This window comes from Thermobia domestica, chromosome 3, assembly GCF_964235325.1.
Source record: "Thermobia domestica chromosome 3, izTheDome1.hap1.1, whole genome shotgun sequence".
NCBI classification, from domain to species: Eukaryota; Metazoa; Arthropoda; class Insecta; order Zygentoma; family Lepismatidae; genus Thermobia; species Thermobia domestica.
Window position 1 is genome coordinate 222,411,279 of NC_137456.1, and position 25,637 is coordinate 222,436,915.

Genomic DNA, 25,637 nt, shown 5'->3' on the forward strand with positions numbered 1-25,637 from the left:
GGGAGGAGGAGGGGAGAAATACAAAAATGTTCGAAAATGAGCGATATCAGAGAGCACCTTAGTAATAGTAAAAAGTAACTGACTAACGGAACATATGACTATTTTTGCTTAATTTAACCAGCGAAGCAGGTAACATGCTAGTATATCTAATAATTTTCTTTGTGAGATATATCAAGATTTCGACTTTCGGTTGGGCAGTCTATTCTCGAATGAGCTAGAGATGTGAGATGTTGTAGAACTAAAACAAAAGAAATTATAAATGTTGTTAAGTTATAATATTTTATTACAAAATTATTACAGTCAATATGATGAATTGTCTATAGAGAACCCACATATTCATTTAAGTAACATATCAAATTAAACGTTACAACTTTTCGCTGAGTCAGATTTTCGATTTGTTCTCTGGAGATCCCAAGTACTTACTGGACATCCTAAGTAGGAAATCAAGGGTAGGGCATGATTCAAGTCCAAATAAGGAAAATAATACGTATTTTACAATCTTGTAGCCTAAATAAAGAACTGATATGATCGCCAAAGTTTTGAAGCAGTCCAACCTGTAAAGGAAACATATAAACACAAATTAACACAAAAAACGAAGTTACTAATATACTTATGTAATTAAAAAAATGAATCTTCGGAAATGTAAGTCATGTTCTAGTTTAAAAAGCACATACTACCAAGTACACAATAAATCACAATTTCAAAGCTATCAGCAATAATTAAGTATTTCATTATGTTACTGTAGATCACTATGTGCTAACAATAACATTTGATAAAATGTTTTATCTCCACATTAGTCCTGTTGCTCCTTCATTGCTATTTTACTGTATATTCTACAGTAATACAATCATAATTTTGTTCTAGAAGCCTACCTGGATTTAGCTCTATAATCACATACGTCAATTTAAAATAAATATACTTTTAAAGTAGCAAGCATTATATACTATAGAGTTATTAATGCATTATTTATTTATGAAACTACAAGTGTGTTATAGATATTTTACAGAAAGAAAAAAAAAGGAATGAAAACGAAAGAACAGAAAAATGCCCAAACAAAATTCACTAGTTCTGATATACTGGACGTTAAGGCTTTTCCCGTACCATATGGAAGATTCCTAGGAAAATACTTATGAAATATGAACAAATTCGTTATAGGTGTTTTCGAATATTTCATTGGAGTATACCACTACTCCTGAAATTTTCCGAAAGAATAGAATATTCTTATTATATGACTGTTAATTAAGTATCACATTATGAAATATGAATTCAGATCATTGTGTCTATTTTAGTTAAATGTCAACTAAAGCAGGGAATTCGTGTTATTATTCAATTCAAAATCTCTGATCGTCGCGAATTTTGTCGGGGAATTTTGTAGCTTAAAACATATAAAACGATAATCATGCCTGTTGTTCTGTGTGATTGCGAAACATGGTCGCTAAACTCTGAGGGAAGAACGTAGACTGAAAGTATTTGAGAATAAGATCCTGAGACGAATATTCGGGCCAAAGAGGGATGGGAATAGAAAATGGCGGAAACTTAACTGGCGGAAAATGGCGTAATAACGAGGGATTACACAATTTATACAGTTTACCAAACATTGTTAGGATCATCAAGTCTAGGAGACTCAGGTGGGCAGGCCATGTAGCCAGGATGGAAGAAATTAGGAACGCTTTCAAAGTCTTAGCTGGAAGACCAATCGGAAAACGACCAATAGGAAGACTTTGGCGCAGATGGAAGGACAATATTAAGATGGATCTCGAAGAAATGGGTATACAAAGTAGAAACTGGATCCAGTTGGCTAAGGATAGAAGTCAGTGGTGAGCTTCTGTGTACTCGGCATTGAACGTCCGGGTTCCATACACCATAGAGTTAGTTAGTTAGTGTTTATTTTCAAGAAAATTGTCTAAACAAACCTCTTCACATCTAATGGCATTATTTGTGCCTTTAAGCGGGCAATTGCTTCCTGAGTTTGATATATATATATATATATATATATATATATATATATATATATATATATACACCTGTATGTAGGGGAAAGTAGTACACAGTGGATCAGAAGGCGTTATTCATTTGTTTATTGCACAAATTCAACTAGCGCATGTCAGTTATTCTGTTTTCAGATTACACATTTATTAACGAAATGTCAACAACTGAGGATGCTTCTAACTTGTGGTGAAGTGAAAAATCTGTTTTCCTCGTGCTAAAGTAAAAAATTAAGTAACAGAAGTGAATGCTCTGACTTTGTGATTAATCTTGTAATTTCGAATATCATGAGCATGGGAAGTAGGTAAGAATGTATTTGTAATATAGCATTGTTTATTTTGTTCTTCTACTTTAATAGTTCCTTGGCGTGGGAAATTGTTTGACTTGACAGCAACAAGTACACAGTGGCTCACATCGGTGTGGTACACAGTCGATCACATCGGTGTGGTACACAGTGGACTGATCCACTTAGTACCTCGTTGTGTTTATAGAAGTTCAAGTATATGGCATACTCATTCAGAAACACATCATAATATTGGGATCTTACGGAACTTTTACTATCATGTTACAGATGAATGGTTTGACATCGTTTATATTTTTGCCACCAGCTATGTTTTTTCCTAGGAAATATTTTGAACATCATGTAATCAGTGAGGTATCGCCTAACCCACTTAGTTTGAGAACTTCATCAGGATGGATTAATTAAAAAATTGTTTCCACATTCTAGCAATAAAATACAACCAATTGTATTTGCCTGTTTTCGTACCATTGAAAACATATTAAAATGCAGCTGTGGATATTTAATTGTTACAAAACCCAAGAGTATCCATGTCAATATACGAAGCAGCTCAATCTTGGGAATAGTATTTGCACGAGCAGTGATTCCAACCAACATCAAAGCAGGTTTTAGAAAGATAGGAATGTTTCCTTACGATCAAAATGTATTTACAGACAATGGCTCTTTTCTACGCTGTATGCACGCAAAAACAAATAGAAGACCAAATCAATGTACCTTCCTTAAGCAACAATTCTTTAATTCAAGAAGTAGAGAATGTAGATGCAGATTCGAAAGAAAATGCTTTCCAGAAAGAACTTAAACTGTTTTTGTGTCACCTCAAGAAACATCGTAGAAAGAAAGGTAGAAGTCGTTTCTTCACAGACACTCCGGAAAGAGCTAAACGTTTTGAAGGCAAAGCCAGTAAATAAAGGGAGTCCAAATTCAGCAGCAATATGAAACAAAAAGGATAAAAGAAAGACGTTCCGTCCCGAAGAAAGTGAAAGAAAATGGTAGTTCAACGGAGAATTGCGATTTTCAGCCAATTGTATTATAAGATTCTTCAGATGATGATGATACTTTAGAAAACAAAATCTTTTAGTTTGTCACACGATTATGCCCCTCAGGCTAAGGAAGACGGTCGATGTTACTTTAGAGACAGAAACTACTACTTATGATGATTTGAAACAGAGTCAAAGAGAAGTTCAACCTGGTGATTACGTTGTTGTGAGATTTCTTTCACGGACACATTACATTGGTCAAATCACGACTAGGAAAAACAATGATTTAGATTTTCGATTTCGTCTTTAGATTTCGCTCTGTATCTTACCTGATAGTTTCATCCAACCAAATAATCCAGATATTTAACCCATACACAATATTTGAATAGTAAGAGGGCTTCCAAAACCTCTTGACTAATAATTTGCATAATCAGACAAATTGAATCCAGTACAGAAAGTTGAATACTTCATTCTTATAATGAATTGCTTATATTAATGTGCATAATTACTTAAACTTCTAAATTTACTAATCCCGAACCAATGCTTCTCTGTACAAGATATCAATTTAATTGTCTAAAACGTTTGTTTTATAAGAGTCGTTTGTATTATTTATTTTAGTAATCAATTCCTGAAATTAATAGTATGCTATTGAGATCTTGTAATACTTCAATTCTAACTTATATTTAGAATTTTAAAATTTATTTTGTATTGTGAGTAATAGTATAGATTTTGACAATAATGCTTACAATTTTATGTAGATTTGGAGATTTTCAAATGATGGGGCTCTTTATCATACGTTTCTATTCATTACTTTCAATACATTGTTCCTTTGATCCACTGTGTACGCATATATGATCCACTGTGTACGATGGTGGTACACAGTGAATCACTTTACAAGCATTAGCGTTAACTGTAACTGTAAGATACAGAGCAGCGCTACAAATTAATAAATTACTTATGAATGTAGTGGAGACATGTGTCCATGTTCTACACTAAACAAATTCCAGTAATACTTGCATTAAACGAATTTATGCTGAAAGTTTTAAAAATTGATCCACTGTGTACTACCTTCTCATATATATAGGTGGTTTGGGGCAACTCCGACAGGCTAAGGATATTTCACAAAATAAATGCATAATGAAGCAGCTAATGTAAAAGTCAAAATATACATTTTGAAGTTAGTTTAATGAAGAACATAATACAACACACTCATCCAAATTCAACATTCATAAGTACATGAATTCTGCGTTTGATGACAGATATACGAGGTGTCGAAGTTTCCCCATTTATTTGGGGAACATCGACATTTACTTGGGGAACTCCGACAATATAATATAATACCCAGTTAATCCATTTAATGTAATCTAAAACACTTTTAGCGGACAGTATGTAGTAACGTGTAATATATTTATGCTAATAATATAAGGAAATGGCAATAACAGTGCAAGACATTGTCAATTACTCGAAAACCACAACGAAGTGCTACATAGTAACATTGCAACAAAACACAAAAATAATATTGGAAAAGATATCTCTATTGATTAATGATTCTAAACATCTGAAAGTCTTAATCAGTATCAGAACAAACAGAACACACAAAGAAAGGATCAGTACCACCATCAACACACAGTTCGTGATACCAAGTTTTACATTGGGTGCACTTTATCCGATCTCCATAATCAGGACTGTCATTATATTTGCATTTGCAAATAGGACAATAACATGATTTGTACATAGAGCGACCGCGAGTTGTGGATCTCTTAGTTGTAGGAGGAAGAACCCTCTTACCACGTGTCTTGTGTTCGAAAAGGCGTTTCCTAATCTTGAGTGCACCCATGTACATAGAAGATGTTACAACTATTCCTCTCTGCTGATACTTACGGCTATTCCTTTGTCTTGTAGATGCAGAAGATCCAGATGTTTTCTGCGGCGTTTGTGCAGTCATGGAAAGTAACATATGTGTCTAATGTTGGTCCTGTAGTCGGAAGTACTTCTGTCAGAGTAATTTGTACTGTCTGCGATTTGATGAAACGGCTGCAAGTTGGCTGATCTTGTGTATGTAAATTTTAGGTTGAATGATCATCCTCTTTTCTTCAGATTACGCACTGGCACTGGATGAATGAATTGAGAATGGTAGGATTGCGTGATCTATAATTTTGGATGGATCAAAGGGAAATATTCCTGTTGACCGAAATCCACTGATATCTGTAGATGTAGATGCTGCTTTCATCCATGCTTGATTAAAGATATGACAAAAAAATTGTGCCTTCAACAATAGTCTTCCCAGGATTTGCTCGTAGAAACAACCGTCAAGCTTCATTGTAATATTGTTTCAGCGGTTTGAAAAATGAAATGTCAAGAGATTGTAACACATGTGTAGAATGGGGTGGTAAGCACAACATGTTAATACCTAATTTTAAAAGCGTGTTCCAAAACCTTTAGATCCTTAGAATGTGACGAGTGTCCATAAAGAATAAGTAAAATTGGACCTTCGGGTTTGTATGTTGAGAGATTATCAAGGTATTTTAAAAATACGTCCCCTGTCAGCACGTCCGAAAGGCCATTCCAGCTTTCACAGTGTCCACAGCTGCGCTCATGGTTTCTACAATCCAGCTACATTTTAAGCTTTTTCGGACGTAATTGCGCACCAAATTTAATCTGAAAATTACAGGATAAATTCTCATAAGTCTCTTTACTAGATGTGTTGTGTAGTATATTGAATTGATAAAATAAAGCTGACAGTCAGTTCATGTCGAAGTTCCCCAACTTTTCGATGTCGGAGTTACCCAACACTGTACAGTTTCATTTATCACCTTTTATCTACATATGGCAACACTGTGCACGATCCCTAGACATATGTGCATGCAGGCTAATGACACCCGACCACCATACACCATGTATTATTGTAAAGTTTTATGTACCCTTGTGCTGAGATCTTAATCATGAAACGCATAATCTTACATCCCTACTGTATTTTAATGTATTCACACTCACCTCTATGTCAATTTTACTTTGTTCTGTCCGTTTCCTCCAAGCAACCAGGTCAAAAGCACTGCGTCAACTTCTGCACACTACTACAATCTCAACACGATTGGCGCGTGCTCTTTATTTGTTTACCATTCTGAGTTACAGTGTTGCTAACTACCAAATGTCAAAGTTCCCCAACTGTCGGAGTTGCCCCAAACTACTATATATTCATGAATAATATATTAATGTGTCGGTGAAAAATAGAAAAACCTGTTATATCGGACAGTTTTGCTCCTCCCCTTCAAAGCAAAAGCTAAAATGGCGCTACTGCTCCCATCATCCATACAGAACTCATTCATTGCTTGACGTTATGCTTATAGGACCTAAATGCTCTGGCAACCAGCACAAACTGCGCTCTGTACATGGTTTCTGACTTGAGCTTCAGAAGCAGAATTTTATTTCTTATGATTTCTATGTATGGATTTGTAGGGTTTAAACTTTACCTTCAGAGAAAAAATACATGTACCACTACTCCCTGTCGGTTTCTGGTTACTTCAAAGGCAAAACAAAATTTTACATTATAAATAGATATCATTGCATATTGTCTCTTAGAAGATGTACTCAGTTTGGTCATGATAGTTTTATATCCGAAAATTTGATAGGTGATTAAAATTTGATAGACACATTTATTTTATGGATACATAGGCACATAGGCACATTTATACATGTTATAAAGACAAAATATTAAATTACATTAACTAATATCGTAAAACTTACCTTGTGTTTAAATTAACCAAAATCTTTCAGAGTGCAACACCATCGGATGGGAATTAGATGGTTTCAAAGTGAGTGCATCATACACGTGATATAAAATAATATGAATCAGTAGTCTAAGTTTAGACATGTCAGTTTATACATTTTGAAATAACCAGAAACCGACAAGAAAGTCATAATAGTTTCCAAGCAAATATTTACACCCGACCAATTTCTGGGTAGAAACCTTGAGAGCCCAAATTGGATGTAACTTCTAACAAGTAACATTTAATGACGTTAGTCAATATCACGTAACCTGATATTGTCTTTGAAGCAACCAAAAGCGAAAAAGTTCAGATTTCGAGTTTTGTTCCAAGCAACCAGAAACCGACAAAGAGAGTAATTTCCTAGGGAATTTATCTACAAAAATTATTGGATAGAAAGTATAAGAGTGCAAACTGAGTGCATGTCCTAAAATACAATAGTGAAATATCATAACATAGCTTCAAAAGCAACTAGTAGCCAACAGGGCATTTTCGGATACAAGATAAGGGACAAAATAAATGTTTCTTCTATTATAAAAGACAATAAAATGATAATAATATCGTAACATCTGACTTCCTCTTCGAAATTACTAAATTTTACTTTCCCCAAACAAATATTCGGATATAAAGCCATTTCGTCCAAAATGACTGCTTCCAAGGAGATAACATGTAATGATATCAATTTGTAATGTAACATCTGATTGTATCTGTGAAGGAACCAGTAGCGACATGGGGCTACACTTTTGGGTAGAAATAGGAATGTGACAAAATAAATGTGTTTTCTAAGAGATAATGTAAAATGATACTAAGTAATATATCAACATCTGAGTTTGTCTTTGAAATAACGAGAAACCGAAGAGGGAAGTACCGTAATTATTTCTTACGAAAATTTACCTTCTCCAAAGCAAATTTTCGGATATAAAGCCATATGGATTGAAGTGAGTACGTCTCTTAAAAGATAACATGAAATTAAATTAATTTAGGCCTATAATGTAACTTTTACTTTGTTTATGAACTAACCACAGACCGACAGGAGGTATTAATTTCCTAGGAAAATATTACCCTCTATTAAATTTTCGGATATAAGGCCATCTTACCCAAAGTGAGTGCATCTCCTAAGAGATAATATTCAATGATATCAGTTTGTAATGTAACATTTCACATTGTCTTTGAATAACTAGGAACCTACAAGGAGGTAAAAATTTCTAGGGTAAAAGTTTTCGTGGGTAAAGATTTCCAGAGGGTAAAAGTTCTCAGGGATTAAGAAAGCCGGTGACACAGGACCAATCTCCTAACTTCGTCTCTCAGAATCTTGTTTCGCATGTTGCAGATTTCCTTCGCTCGAAAAATGTCTGATGATATGAACTTTCATAATTGAGGGTTTCCTCCTACCAGTGAAATAGTAAGAAATCAAATACAGATACAGTGACTGTTATGAATAGTTCTAAGTTACTTACTGTTTGTGTTGTTCTCACTTCTATCTGCACACTAAAAAAGGTAGAACTTTTGCACTTACAGAAAGTGGCCTTCTGTGCACTTTCATGTAGAGTTAATAATATTAATAATAGGCCTATATGATTGATTACCTGTGGGAACTTTCTGTTAGCATATCACATTAAGCTGTAGGCCCACGGGTAATACGAAAGTGTGATGAACGTAACAAAACTCGAACAAAATTATTTTCATAATCTATATAATGGATCATCGGGTTAGGACTAGTGACGGACAATGGGGATATTCCCATTGGGAAGGAAAATTAAGAAAATGGGAATATTCCCGTTTTTTTCCCTGGCATATAAATTCTCGGGAAGGAATTCATTTCCATTTCTTTACTTTATTTTCCAAAATATAAAAACCATATGAGTAATTACTTCATTTTCATTTATTAACATTTACTTCTAGGTTTCAAATAATTTAGAGATTAAAAAATTGAAATTCGTTGACTGTACTTTATACAACTAATTAATAATATGATTTTTAAATTTCCATTTCCATTTGGACTAGAAAGTAGCAAAGTAAATACTAATTTATAACTGCTCAAAAGGAACCAATTTGAAAAGTAATTTAGAAATTCTGTAGAGATAGAGGTGAAGTACACTATACTCTCGCTAATCCGGCCCTCAGTAGTCCGGCCTCTCAGTAATCCGGCGCACATCCAACCAAAAACACGTGCACAATGAATTATCGTGCGCATGCGCATCAATGCTTAGTTAAACAATCCTTTATATACTGTACGTATTCGAAATTGTAGCATTCTTTACAGTTCAGAATCATGTCTTCTAAAAGGAAACACGTTACGCTAGACCTCAAACAGAAACTCGAAATTTTAGATAAGTTAAATCGAGATTCTTCGCAGAAAGCCATTGCTGCTGAGTTCAGTGCTGGGCGAGCAACTATTTATGACATCAAAAAGAAAGATGTTATTTGACAGTACTCAACACAAATGGATAGTGAGTTGGGAAAAATCAAATGTCAGGCACTCAATAATCTGGCACTTCCACTAATTCGGCACCGATATGTGCCAGGAATGGCTGGATTAGCGAGAGTCTAGTGTACTATCAATACACCCCGAATAACTGTCAGTGATAGATGTCGGTCTGCTGCTGTCACTGATTCCTATTTCGCTCTCTGGGAAAGAATGAGATATTGAATAAAGAAAATTTTGTAGTCGTAAATACATATACTTTTAAAATGTAATGTTTACATGTGAAAATTAGGCTTGCTCCTCAGGATGATTCATTGGTACCGGTGTTAATGAGGATTTGTTTGCTTCCTTTTACGTGTGTATTTATGTGCCGGTACCGAGTTTTATTGGGAAATTTTTATAACACAGTGTATATTTTTCGAAATAGACTATCTTCTTATATTAGAGATTTAATAGTACATAGTAAGAATACAATAACAAAACACTGTGTACCTCAAATCAACAATTTGTATATATGCCATCCCATACACTGCAACCTTACAATTTTTTTGAGAGACTACGTATGTTTTCTGGCAGTTACCAACCTAATTTGTTTATAACATAAAACTTTAATATGATTATAATATTAGTAGTAGGGCCATTTACATACAAATTTAAACTGTTTAGCGGTGTAAAGGTATGTGGACTTTCCATCCCAAATATTTTTCTACATATTTACGCGCATAAAACACATTGTAAGTAAACATACATTTATGCGTAAAATAACTAAACTAACTCTATGGCCTATGGAACCCGGAGGTTCAATGACGCGTTCACAAAAGCTCTCCACTGACTTCTATCCTTAGCTTATTGGATCCATTTTCTACTTTGTATTCCTATCTCTGCGAGATCCATCTTAATATTGTCCTCTCATCTGCGCCTAGGTCTTCCTTATGGTCGTTTTCCGATGGGTCTTCCAGTCAAGACTTTGAAAGCGTTTCTACTTTCTTCCATCATGGCTACATGACCCGCCCACCTAAGCCTCCTAGACTTGACGGCCCTAACAATGTTGGGTGAACCGTATAAATTATGTAATTCCTCGTTATGAAGTTTCCGCCATTCCCCATTCCCGTTCCTCTTGGGTCCGAATATTCATCTTAGGATCTTGTTCTCAAATACTTTCAGTCTGTGTTCTTCCCTCAGAGTAAGCGATCATGTTTCGCAACCATACAGAACAACAGGCATGATTATCGTTCTTTATATTTTAAGCTTCAAATTCTTCGACAGAATTCCCGACGACAAGAGATTTTGAACCGAATAGTAACACGAATTCCCTGCTTTTAGTCGAAATTTAATTACTTCGTGAATATGATTTTCGTCTGTTAATATCGATCCTAAATATTTGAAAGTATCCACTTTATCAAAAGTATTATTTAATATTTTAAAGCATCCACAATTTGCCGTATTACGGTCCATACGCTATTGAGTTTTCTCTGCATTTACTTCTAAGCCCATGTCCCTGCAAGCGTTTAATAAGATCTCTGCATTTCCTTCTATTGTTCTTCTATCATCCTCTATTACATTTACATCAGCACCATATGCCATAACCTGGTGAATACCATTCAACTCTAGGCCCTGGTTGCTATCTTTGATTTTCCTTATGGCGTATTCCAGCACAAAGTTAAATAATAATGGCGACAACGCATCTCCTTGTTTCAGGCCATTTTGGAAAGCTCGTGGACAAAAACTTTCCTACCCGGACTTTACTTTGGGATTCATTTAAACATATCTTAATTAATCTAATTAACTTTCTCGGTATTCCAAGTTCTGTAAGAACGTTGTATAATGTTTCTCACCTAACCGAGTCGTACGCCTTTCTAAAATCAATAAATAGTTGATGTACCGGGGTATTGTATTCCCACTTTTTTTCGAGTATTTGGCGAATGGTAAATATTTGGTCGATGGTTGATCGATTTCGTCTAAATCCGCACTGATAATCTCCAATACTTTCATCTGCGTATGGAGTCAGTCTTGCTAATAGAATATTTGAAAGGATTTTATAGGATGTTGACAGAAGAGAAATGCCTCGATAATTATTACAGTCAGTTTTGTCGCCTTTCTTGTGAATTGGAACAATGATTGATTCTTTCCACTCTTGTGGCAATTCTTCCTTGTTCCAGATACGGAGAATGAGTTTGTGTATCTTGTTCCACAATTTTTCGACTCCAGCTAAAATTAGCTCAGCCGGAATTTCATCTATACCCGGAGATTTGTGTTTCTCTAATTTCTTTATAGCGGTTTCTACTTCTATTCGGTGGGGTTCTGGAATATACGGTTCTGCGGTGTGTATCTCCCTTTCTCCACGCACATTAGTTTTTGGCTGTGTGTTCAGCAAATCGTCAAAGAAATCTTTCCATCTATTTAAGAGGCTATCCGTATCAGTGAGAACTGTTCCGTCAGCTTTCTTTAATATATAAGCACGAGGTTGATAGCCTTTCTTAAATTCGCTGATCCCCTTATATATGTCCCGAATATTTTTATTTTTACTATTATCTTCTAGTTCCTTAATTTTAGCTTTCAAAAAATCGCGTTTCTTTGTTTTAAAAGATTTGGAAGTTTCCCGCCTGATATCTGCGAAATTTTGTGTAATTATTTCATTCGGATTTTGTAGCCAGCGTAATTTTGCCTGTTTTCTCTTCTCTGCTAGATTAGGGCATTCCTGGTCGAACTATGGTTTGTTCCTACGTATTTCCGCGTATCCCAATTTTTCTATTGCTGAACTTTTAATGCTATCTCTAATTTCAATCCAAGTATCCTCAACACTAGTGCACTCCGAGTCTTCTAAAACCGAGAATCTATTCGAAACTTCAATCTGATATTCCTCTCTTACCTGGCTCTCTTCTAATTTCTTTAAATGAAATCTCTCCGTTTTCGGACATTGCATATTACCTTTATTGAACGATAATCTCTGTCGTATTGTCGCTACTACCAGGTAGTGATCAATATCACAATCAGCCCCTCTAAACGACCGGACATCAATTATGCTAGATTGCCTTCTTCTATCTACTAAAACGTGATCAATTTGATTATGTGTTTTTTCCGTCTGGTGATGTCCAAGTCTATTTATGAACGTCACGATGTGGGAATTTTATGCGTAAAATAGCATAAAATAACATAATACTGTTCAGAATATATATTTTAAAGAATCCTCTGTAGACAAAAGTAATAAGTATACTGTTATAAAACGAATTTTATTTTGAAATCATAATATAGTTATAGAATGCAATTTTCTTTGTCTTTGTACATAAATTCCCGGAATATTCCCATTTTTGGGAATCTTCCCAAAATATTTCCCGAGAATTTACCCATTACTAGTTAGGACCAAGTTTCCTCAACAATCTTTCCCGTGTCTTGTGAATAATATATTGGTGCACGAATACATACGCATATTCTACGCACTCTGTAGCAGGACAGTACGCAAGGGTAGGTCCTGGGGGTCCATACCCCCAAAATCCACACTTCTGTGTAAACTTAGTGCAATTCTAGGGGTTTTGGAACCCTAACCGAAATAAATTCCTGCACACGTGCCTGCCCAGTAGTGCTTTTGCGTATTTATCATAAGCATTATCTGTTAGAATGTTGTGATCAAAAATTTCTTTTCGTTCTTTTTGCAGTTTTTGCGTTTCTTACATCTTATATTGTTTTATTTAATTTGTGTTACTTATTTGCCTTTAAAATGGTAATGTTATTTTTATTATATATTCTTCATCACAGGAAACATTTAAAAATGTAAATAAAAAAATACATCACAAATTTCTGTAGCTCGAATGGATTAATTGTATTTACACTGATTTTAATTGTGGATGGAATTTGGTTCTCGAAACAGCGTAAAGAAACGGTTCCATTGCATACATATAAGATAATGCTTACCAGAGAAAATATAATTTCTCATTTTCGAACTTCTCCCGAAATTTATCAGCAAAGTTAAGCTCTTCACTATTGTTATTCCTTTTCTTTCTTTGTTGAGGTTCCATTGTTGCTCAAGACTTATGCAGAAAATTTGTTATTGTTACTGCTTCCTAATAGGCCTATATAAGAAACAAATGAAAATAGTTATTTGTAGTTATTTTACAAATGTTATATTAACTTAATAATACTGTACAGTATATAACGTAAAAATTTAAAATATGTAAAACCAATACTTCTTGCTATTTGTTTCTCTTACATAAAGCAAATTCAGAAATAAAGAGATAGATGCATTGAAAAATAATTTCTAATTGAAGAAGACTTGTTATAAAAAAGATTTTAATAAGTTCGTTTTCAGCTTACCTCACAGTGTTCCTCACAATTTTTCAGTTAATGACAATTTTAGAGGAGCACAATTTTTCGATAGTCCTTAACTTAAAACGTGGCAGTACATAAGACACATACATAAATAGACAAAGTAGCTAATTCTGGAAAATAAAAATACCGGTACACCCAGCAACAAACTACATGAAACGATCATACCGGCCTGTGAGTGTATGGATCGATGTATCGGAATATTTACTGGAGAAGGAGGAACGATGAGCGTTGCGTGAATTAGAGAGGCGGGCCTGAAAAGCAAATCATTCTTAAAATTTTGACATAAAATCTGAAGCTACGTAAAATTACATCAAAATGGATTGGCATGCCCTCACGGAGGTTCAAAAGTGGATATGCAGCTTGTTCCGATTACCTACAGCGCTATGAGATAAAGCCAACCAATTTCTTTTAAAGATCATCCCCATGAACAAATTCTGGGGCAGGGCGTATGTGAACCTGAGTTAAAATAACAGTAGCCAGAGCGGAGACATTCAGGAATACTGCGGAGACAGAAGTTCCGGCAGAATTCCTTGCCCACACGATTGGTGGTGATTGTAGCATGTGACACAGGAGGGAGTAAGTAGTAGAAAATGGATCGATCTGGGCCATAAGAGGCCAACTCAGGAGCCCCTGGGAAATTGAGCACCTTGAACCGTGAAACCACGGTCTTTTACGACCTCCATTTTAGGGGTGAATTTATTCCCTTTTATGACCACTTTTTAGGGGGTGTACTCGTTGTCTTTTATGAGCACATTTTTAGGGGTGAACTCGTTCCCTTTTATGAGCATATTTTTCCAACCCCTACGAACACATAGCAGAACATCAGATAACAGATAAGAATATGAAACATAGAAGGGGTGTATTCATTCTCTTTTATGAGCATATTTTCCAATCCCTACGAACACATAACATAAGGGTGTATTCGTTTTCAACCCCTTAGCATCAGACTACATAACAACAGAACTAGTAAAAGATAAAAGAGTATGGTATATTTTCCAACATAGCGCATCAGACAGAGACTACGAAACATGGCAAGGGTGAACTCGTTTCCAACCCCTATTTCAACGTAACACACAACCACCTCCATTTTAGGGGTGTACTCGTTTTCCAACCCTTATTTTACCATAGCAGAACATCAGACTTCAACCCTTAATTGAACATAGCAGAAATTACATAAGACTACGGGGGTGTATTCCACCCCTATTTGAACTTAGCAGAAATTACATAAGACTACGGGGGTGTATTCCATCCCTATTTGAACATAATGAACATAGCATAGAATAGGGGTGTGTTCGTTCCTTTTTATGAGCATATTTTTCCAACCCCTATTTTAATTACGAAACATAGCAAGAGTCGTTTCAACCCTTATTTTAATTACGAACACACAGCAGAGCATTCCACCCCTATTTGAACATAATGAACATAGCAGAGCGGAGAATACGTAAGATTCGTTCCCTTATTACGAAACATAGCATAAGACTATGTAACATATCAGGGCTAGTAAAAGAGTATGGCTCATTTTTCAACCTCTATTGGGGTGTACTCGTTCCAACCCCTATTTGAACATAACAGATAATACATTCGAACCCTATAGCAAAGATTCTTTTAAGGAGTGAACTTGTTCTAACCTATATTTAAAGATTGCAAAGGAATGCGAACTTCCGTGTTTTGTTATCAGTTACATAATAACTTCCGCCATATGTGGATAATTCTCATTACGTCATTCATCCGGATTTTAAAAAAAACATTGAGCTAGTTTTCTCTTCAACAGACAATACGGATTTAATAGTATAACTTGTCATTCAACGATAGGATTGAAAAAAAAGGAATCCCCGAACGTAATGCAATCAATCACAAAGGTATATGTCGATCGCTCGCGGTATAACTTGTCATTCAACGATAGGATTAAAAAAAAGAGGGGAATCCCCGACCGTGACTCATTCCTATTACGCAATATTGCGCAATGCATTCACACAGGTATAAAAGACTGACCGAGATGTTTTTTTGTAATCAGTTATTTCTTGGTGCTTCAGGTGTAAAGTTCAGATTTTTTTGTGTGTGTTTATATTATTAGTGTGTTTTTTTAGGTAAGACATTTTATAACAATAATATCATATTATAAAAACTCACTTCAGAATTATTATAGTAACATTGAGTTATTTTTTAAAAAAAATGGCAACAAAAAAGGTTAAACCAAATACTATCAATTTACCAACTGATACTCTATTTAATAATAATTTGAAAAAAATCATTTTAAAATGTGATACTGTTTTAAATGAGGATAGTGGATGTTTTTTAAATAATAAAAGAAAAGACTGTTTAGATATATTAAAACAAGAACAAACTAATACATCTTTTAAAGTAAATTTTTCTTTGGCTACAACTTTTGTAAAACCAGTAGCTTTAGAAACATGTAGATTCTTTGTAAATAGTGGTAACGAAATTATTTTACCGAATACAGATGTGAATTCTATAATTGAAAAACTATTTAATAAAATTTTAGTTGAACAACAAAATAGAGCAATTAAGAAATCAGGGTGGTCTTTATGTTCTGAACCAAACCATCACTTAGAAATTAAAATTAGTAAATATGATCTTCTGTCAGCTTCATCTTTCATAAAATTGCCTCAATGGATTTTATCCATAAAGAAATGTTATAAATATTCAAAATAACGATAATAGATGTTTTATGTATAGTATTCTAGCTGCTTTATATCCCGCAAAAGAACATCCACATCGTGTGAATAATTACATACAATATATTAATACTTTATTACCGTTATTTGAAAAAACGATTATAAAATTCCCCGTTGAAGTAGAACATATAAGCAAATTTGAACATATTTATAATTCTGTATTTACTAAGGAACAAAGTTCTATTAATATATATGGCATTGATTATGATAATGAAACAATTTTTTCGTTACGTATAAGCGAAAACACATCTGTATTTAAACATATAGATTTACTGTATTGTGAAGAAAATTGCAATAGTCATTATTGTCTTATAAAAATCTCAATGCGTTATTGAAAAGTCATAAAGAGAAAACTTATGTAAAATTACCTCAATGGATTTTATCCACAAAATGTGTTGTAAATATTCAAAATAACGATAATAGATGTTTTATGTATAGTATTCTAGCTGCTTTATATCCCGCAAAAGAACATCCACATCGTGTGCATAATTACATACAATATATTAATACTTTATTACCGTTATTTGAAAAAAACGAATATAAAATTCCCCGCTGAAGTAGAACACATAAACAAATTTGAACATATGTATAATTCTGTATTTACTAAGGAACACACTTCTATTAATATATATGGCATTATGATAATGAAACAATTTTTCCCTTACGTATAAGCGAAAATACAGGTATATTTAAACATATAGATTTATTATATTTAAACTCTCATTATTGTTTAATTACAAATTTAAATGGTTTAGTTAGACACCAGTTAGGTACTCACCAAACATTTATTTGTAGACGATGTTTAGTATCTTTTTATAACAAATCAAAATTAGATGAACATGAGAAATTATGTAAAGAACACACTCCAACCAAAATTAAGATGCCGAAACAAGGAGAAGTTTCAAAATTTCGAAATTTGAAATTGTTATTACAGAATGATGTGATAATAGTTGCAGATTTTGAAAGTTTATTAAAACCTATAAATAAACAAAGTAGATCTCATACAATACAAATTCAGCAACATATACCATGCAGTTTTGGTTATATTGTATGTTGGAGTAACAACTATATGAAATCAGATTTAGTTATTTATCGGGGAGAAAATGTACCGATGAAGTTTATGTCTGCTATGGAGAATGAATTAAGAAAAATCATAAACATATTAGATCAACAAAAAACAATAATACCATTAAATAGTTCTCAGTTACAACAGTATAATCTATCCACTAAATGCTCTGTTTGCGATAGTAAATATATGAGTAACAATAGAAAAGTTAAACATCATAACCATTTAACTGGTCAATATATTGCCACGGTGTGCAACAATTGCAATTTGCAAATTAAACGTCAAAGTAATTTTATCCCTCTTCTTCCATAATTTGTCTGCTTATGATGCACATTTATTTGTGAAAGAATTAGGTTGCACACCTGGCAATATTTCCGTAATTGCTGAAAGCACTGAGAAATACATCACATTCTCTAAGAACTTTAATTTTAATGGTAGACCTATCGAGTTACGTTTTGTAGACCTATTTAAATTTCTTCCATACAGTCTCGAAAATTTGGTGTCAAAATTAAAACCTGAGCAATTCGTCTATACAAAGCAATATTTTTCTGATGATAAGTTCCCTTTAATTCTTCGTAAGGGAATTTATTATTATGATTACATAACAAATTTAGATACATTTAATGAAATTGAATTTCCTGAAAGAGAGGCATCTAATAGCAAATTGAGTGGAACACAAATTTCCGAGACTGATTATCAATATGCAAAACTGATTTGGCGTGTGTTTAAATGTCTAAATTTAGGGGACTACCATGATCTATATTTAAAATGTGATATACTTCTCACAGCAGATGTGTTGGAGAATTTTCGAAAGACGTGTTTAAATGCTTTTTGCATTGATCCGATTAATTGTTTTACTGCACCTGGTTTGGCATGGCAAGCCATGTTATATAAAACAAAAATTGAACTTCAACTTTTATCAGATATCAATATGTATATGTTTGTAGAAAAATCGATTCGCGGAGGTATTACACAAGCTGTATTAAGGTATGCCAAAGCTAATAATCCTTACGTACATGATTTTGATGCGGAAAAAGAAAAATCTTATTTACTCTATATTGACATGAACAATCTGTACGGACTATCATTTGGTGGTTTTCGGTGGGAGGATAAAATTGACAATTGGCAAGACAAGAATGAAATTATCAATTGGCCCACGGATAGTGAATGGTTTTTTTTCTAGAAGTAGACTTAGAGTATCCAAATTATTTACACGAATACCATTCTGATTTTCCGTGTGCTCCCACTAATGAAGTTCCACCAAATGATAAATACTCAAAATTACTATTGACACTTAAATCGAAATCGAATTATATCTTGCATTATAGAGTATTACAATTTTATCTAAAACAAGGTTTAATATTGGTAAAAGTACATAAAATATTATGGTTTCGTCAATCTAAATGGCTTGCATCTTATATACAAGAAAATACTCAACGTCGTGCAAATGCCACAATTGAATTTGAAAAAGATTTCTATAAGTTATTAAATAATTCTGTATACAGAAAGACAATGGAAAGTGTACGAAAACGAATTGATATAAAATTAATTAACAATGAAAAAAGTGTAAAAAATTAGTAGCGCAAGATCAGTTTCAAAATTGGGTAAAATTAGGAGATAATCTTGCATTATTCCATATGTTAAAAAATCTGTAACTTTAAATAAACCGATCTATGTAGGAGCTACAGTTTTGTAACTATCAAAATTAGCAATGTATGAATTCCATTACAATATAATGAAACCTCGATATGGAGATAAGATTAGTATTACTTACATGGATACTGACTCTTTCTTTTACTACATTAAAACCGATGATATTTATAAAGATATAAAAGACATGAACGAATATTTTGATACTTCAAATTATGCAGAAAATCATGCTTTACATAACACAAAAAATAAACACGTTTTGGGTAAAATGAAAGACGAGTTAAGTGGAGTTCCTATCATTGAATATGTTTGTTTACGAGCAAAAAATTATGCAATAAAAACTGATGAAAATAAGGAATTGAAAAAATGTAAAGGGATCAAGAAAAATGTAGTTAAAGAACAAATTACGTTTAACGATTATAAATCATGTCTATTTCAAAACGAAACTATTCATAAAACACAATTTGAAATTAAAAGCAAATATCACAATTTAACAACAAATCAGGTAACAAAATTAGCGTTAGATCCGTATGATGACAAGAGAAAAATTTTAAATTGTAATATACATACTGTTCCTTGGGGGTATCATAATAAAGATTTAACATGTAAGATTTGTATATTGTAAATATGATAATGTTTTTTGGATATATTAGTATTGATAAATATGTCACAATCACTTCGAGAACAAATAGTTGCAGAATTACATAAAAGTGCAAGACGAAACTATCCTCGAATACCCGTTATAACGAAAGGTATTCATGATTTATGGCAAGCTGATTTAGTTGAAATGAATAGTGGAAAATTGAAAGGTCTAGCAAAAATTAATCGAAATTTCAAATATTTATTAACTGTGATAGATACATTCTCTAAATATGCTTGGGCTATTCCTGTGAAAAATAAAACTGGGAAAGAAACTACACAAGCATTTATAACAGTACTGAGAAAAGCAAACAAAAGCCCCAAATTTTTACAAACTGACAGGGGTCGAGAATTTTATAATTCAGAGTTTCAGAAGGCAATGAACCAAAATAGTATTAAACATTATTCCACGTACAGTGATGTGAAAGCAAGTATTATTGAAAGATTTAATAGATCATTACGTAATTTAATGTGGAGACAATTTACATTGCAGGGAAATTATAAATGGATTGGCATTCTGCCGGAATTACTACAAAAATATAATAATACTATTCATTCCACTATTAAAATGAAACCTATCGACTCTATTAAAAAAGAAAATGAAAAACATCTATTGACAAACATCTATTGCAAAAAGTTTTCTGTGATAAACAGAAAAAGTAAATTTAAGATAGGTGAATATGTAAGAATTAGTAAACTTAAGCGTCCTGGTTTTGATAGAGGTTTTACACGCAATTGGAGTACAGAAATTTTTCGAATTGCTAGTTTTCTTCACTAATCCTCCAACATATCACTTAGTAGACTGAAATAATAAACCTATTGAGGGAAGATTTTACGGACACGAATTACAATTAACGAAATTTCCAAAAACATATTTAATTGAAAAAGTTTTGCGAAAGAAAAATAATAAGGCCTATGTGAAATGGTTAGGTCTGCCAAAAAGTGAAAATTCTTGGATTGATTTAAAACATACTATACTGTAAAAACAGAAAAGTCAAGAATTTATAGGTGAAGCATGTCGTCACAAGTATTTTAAATTCTAGCAACACTGTAAATTTTCGTTGCTTAGTTAAATTGTCATCGTTATCACGAGGTCTATCAGTATCACAAGTAAAAAGTATATTAAATCAAATTTGTTCTGTTTTTTTATGTAAAGGAGAAAAGAAAGCAAAATATTTAAAAACGCTATTTAAAATAAATGTAATATATCTGTAATAGAGATGGAATGGAAAATTCCTTTTACATGTATGGTAGCAGGTCCTACAGGCTATGGAAAATCAAGTTTTGTTAAAACATTTCTTGACCATTATAGTAAGTTATTTAAAAATATTGTATGGTGTTATGGTGAATGGCAGCCGTTGTATGATACTCTTTCAGGCTGTACGTTTAAAGATGATTTACTTCAAAATAATGAATTTCAAGCACACGAAGGTCCACATCTTGTCATTATTGATGATTTAATGCGTGAGTGTGACCATCGGATTGTAGATATTTTTACTAAGGGTAGCCATCATAGAAATATAAGTGTAATATTTATAACACAGAATATTTTTCATCAACAAAAAGGAATGCGGGATATTTCGTTAAATTGCCATTATATTGTTTGTTTCAAAAATCCTAGAGACCAAGCTCAAATTAATTATCTCGCACGACAATTATATCCAGGTAATACAAAATTTATTCAAGAAGCAACTCGAATTGCACATGGTTATTTACTTTTTGATTTAAAACAAAATACTCCTGATGAGCAGCGAGTTCGAACAAATATCTTTCCAACAGATTCTTTTAATTATGTTTATGTGCCTGTAAAAAATAATTGCAATATGGTTTATATTCTAACAACTATTTGTGCTTTAATAGCCGTAAAAAATGATTAGTAAGGAAAATACACATTTTAAAACTTTTAGCAAAGTCAAAACCGAAAGCACGTAAGGCAATTTTACAAAATGCAGATCCTGATTTAATTCGAACTATTTGTGAATGTTCCTATAACGTATTACAGGGAAATGTTCCATTAAATAAAACAGAGATAAATAAGCTAAAAAATATAAAAAGGAACTGAGATATTTGGTGAAAAAAGGTCCATCATTAAAACAAAAGAAACGAATAATTATACAAAAAGGTGGTTTTCTTACTGCATTGCTTGCACCTATTTTAGGAGGTATACTATCTAGTTTAATTAAATAATTATGCAAAACGCACAAAAACTTATTTTAATCTCACCAGAAAAATTACATCATTATCAAACGATATCTAATCTTGATGATGAAATGAAAGAAATTTTAAATAATAAAAGTTTAAATGCAGAAGAAAAATGGATAAGATATAGAGAAGTCTTACAAAAATATTTAAATATAATTCAAAAACCGGCAGCAGTTACAACAACAGCAACTACTACTACTACTACGGACAAGGAAGAAGAAGAGGATGAGGAGGAGGAGGAGGATGAAATAATATCTACTCTCCCTGAAATTTGTAAACGTAAAGCAAGACCTTTATTACGTAAATTAAAACAAAATCCAAATATTCAATGGGACGATAATGGAAATGTGAATATTAATAATAAATTAATTCCAGGTGCAAATATAGTGGATTTGATATCCGATTTTGTTAGATGTCGTAAGAAAAATATTTCAGTTGCCGGCTGGAAACCTTTTGCTACGTTATTAGCAAAAGCCAATATACCCTTAGAGTACATTGGTAATCCTCAACGAATAGATTTTATTAGAAAACTCACAGAGGACGAAGAGGATGGTCCTCCACCCCGTAAACGCAAATGGTGTACTTATAAGCAATAATACTAATATTCTATTGTAATCTATTGATATTTGTGAGTATATAGAAAGAAAGAAAGATGAATGAGCCGTACTTTAATTATTACACACATCAAGCAGGAGGTGATTATAACGTGTATAAAGGTACAGCATATCAAGAAGGTTATGGCATTGGTAGTTTACTAGGAGGTTTATTTCGTACTGTATTTCCTTTATTAAAACAAGGTGCAAAAACTGTTGGTAAAGAGTTGATACGTACAGGAATTAATGTAGCAGGAGATGTACTAGATAATAATAGACCTATTGAAGAGTCTTTGCATGATCGATGGCAAGAAGCTAAAACAAATTTAAAAAATAAAGCTCAAAATAAATTAAATCAGGTGTTGGAAGGATCTGGAAGAAAAAGAAAGTTCATTTTAGTGGTGGTGGTGGTGTGAAACGGATATAAAGATCCAAAGATATTTTTGATTGATTGATTATGGAACAAAGTGATAGTTTTTATCTCACACTTCCTAGCAATAGTTCTATGGAATATTTTCCTCAAAATACTCTTGCTTGTTATACTACTAAATTATATCAACCTATTGTACTGGAAAAGGGAGTGTGGGAAACAGCTGTTGTTGAAGTACATTATACAAGTTCATTTCAGAATGTTTCCAAATATACAATTAATATTTATTACCGTCTCATGAATACAAAAAGCTGGAACATAACTAAAATCTTACCAGGACACTATTATAATGTTGATGATATTCTATCTCAATTAATCATAAAAGTGATATATTAAATTTACAATTAAAAGTTAAAGCATCAGTAAAACGAATCGAAGTCAGTAGAGTAATAAAAGATCAAGAGAAGCATATAGAAGTACGTCTATCTCCTGAACTAGCCAGAATACTAGGCTTTGATCACATACAACAAGAAGATATTGCAGTTGTGCATCATGCTCGTTATCCACCTGATTTACAAAAATCGCTACCTACACTTATGTATATTTACAGTGATATTGTAGAACCACAAATGGTAAGTGACACCATAGCTCCGTTGTTACGTATTATAAATACAAATATTACAGCGCATGGTATTAATAATGTACATATTTTTGATAATCCTCATTATGTGCCAGTGCAACGTAAACAATTTGATCAAATTATTATTGATTTAAGAGATAGTACAGGTAATAAACTTCCTTTCCAATATGGCAGTGTATGTGTAAAATTACATTTTCGTAGACGTTATACGGTATTGTAAATTTTACCATGTGTGAATAATAATAGTAAGAAAAAGAGAAAAATGCAGTGTGAGTGTATGAAATCAGAATTAGATTTATTTGCTGGTTTACCCACTCAAACCAGTATTATAGGTAATAAAATAGTTCCATATAAGCCTGTGGCTTCAATATCTGATAATGCACCAATAGAATTTGTAGTCCCCGGTCATGGGGATGATTATATTGACTTACCGCACACAATGTTTTATATTAAAGGTAAAATTACTAAATCAGATGGTTTTAATTTAACTTCTGCCGATAAGAAAATCGGCCCTGTAAATGATTTTCTCAATGCAATGTTCAGTGAAGTGCAATTATATTTAAATAATCAACTTATTTCCTACTCTTCACATACATATCCATATCGATCGTATATTGAAAAACTACTAAATTATAATGCTGAAGCTAAAACAACGCATCTTCAAACATCAATGTGGTTTAAAGATACTGCAGGGCATATGGACAGTGTGGCCGATGCTAATGTAGGATTTAAACAACGTTTTCTTCTCACTGCTTTAAGTCAGTCATTTGAATTATTGGGTTATATTCATGCTGATATTTTCAATCAGGAGAAATTTTTACTGAGTGGTGTACAATTGCGTATTAAACTAATTCCAGCTAAACCTACATTTTGTCTAATGGGTGACGCAGATGCTGATGGAAAAGTTGTAATTACAGATGCAACATTGCTTGTGAAAAAGGTTGATGTATCACCAGCAGTTAAAATATCACAAAATAAAGTATTACAAAATCCTAAATTTAGAATAAAATATCCTATAACAAGAGTGCAGGTGAAGACAGAAACTCTGCCACAAGGAATTATGGATAGTACACTTCCAGATCTGTTTTCAGGCATAGTGCCTAAACGTATTATTATTGGTTTTGTTACTAATACTGCTTTCAATGGTACTTATCAAACAAATCCATTCAATTTTCAACATTTTAGTATGTCATTTTTTACATTGTATGTTGATGGAACGGCAGTCCCATTCAAAGCATTACAACCGGATTTTGATAATAATCTATATGTACAAGCATATTCTACGTTATTTACAGGTTCAGGTATTTATTATTCAAATCAAGGTAATAATATTTCACTCGCTGAATATCCTAATGATTATATTCTACTGGTGTTTGATTTAACTCCTGATTCAAGCGCAAGTGCTGCATTTCATACTAGTCCACAACGGCAAGGAAGTGTAGGGCTACGTTTAGAGGTTCATTTTAAAGAAGCACTGCCATCTCCTATAACAGCAATTATTTATGGTGAATTCTCTTCAGAATTAGAAATTCCAGAGAAAAATATATATTAATTTAAAAAAAATATTAAATACAATTGAACTTTATGAAGCATTGCAACAAAATTTGCCTAAAGATCATTTTATTGGTGTATATGCTGCTGATGAGTTACCTTTGTTTATTCATACATTTCCAGCCGCCATAATTATAAATACTGATTCTAGTGATAAACCTGGTGAACATTGGGTTGCTGTTTATATATCTAATATGTGTGTGGGAGAGTATTTCGATAGCTACGGTATACCTCCCTATAAACAACATCATATAAGGTTTTTAAAACGAAACTGTCTGTATTATACATGGAATAATAGACGTATTCAAGGCGATTTATCTCAATTTTGTGGACATTACTGTTTTCTATATCTAGCATGTCGTGCATCTGGTTATTCACTGCACGATTTTTTAAACAAATTCTCACTCACTACTATTGATGCTAATGATATTATGCTTTATTCATTTATGAGAGTATG

The 25,637-nt window shown here is 32.9% G+C and overlaps 1 long non-coding RNA gene across 2 annotated transcripts in view; it reads right to left on the bottom strand.

Annotated features, from left to right (window-relative positions):
* Positions 1-275: 275 nt before the first annotated feature.
* The window catches only part of LOC145680972 (uncharacterized), a 405,154-nt gene continuing 379,792 nt past the window's right edge, over positions 276-25,637 (bottom strand). For both annotated transcript variants that reach the window (XR_014130703.1, XR_014130704.1), the window contains 2 exons: positions 13,360-13,517; positions 276-554 (listed from right to left, as the gene is read on the bottom strand). This is a non-coding gene — a long non-coding RNA (uncharacterized LOC145680972). The remainder of the gene's footprint in view (positions 555-13,359; positions 13,518-25,637) is intronic.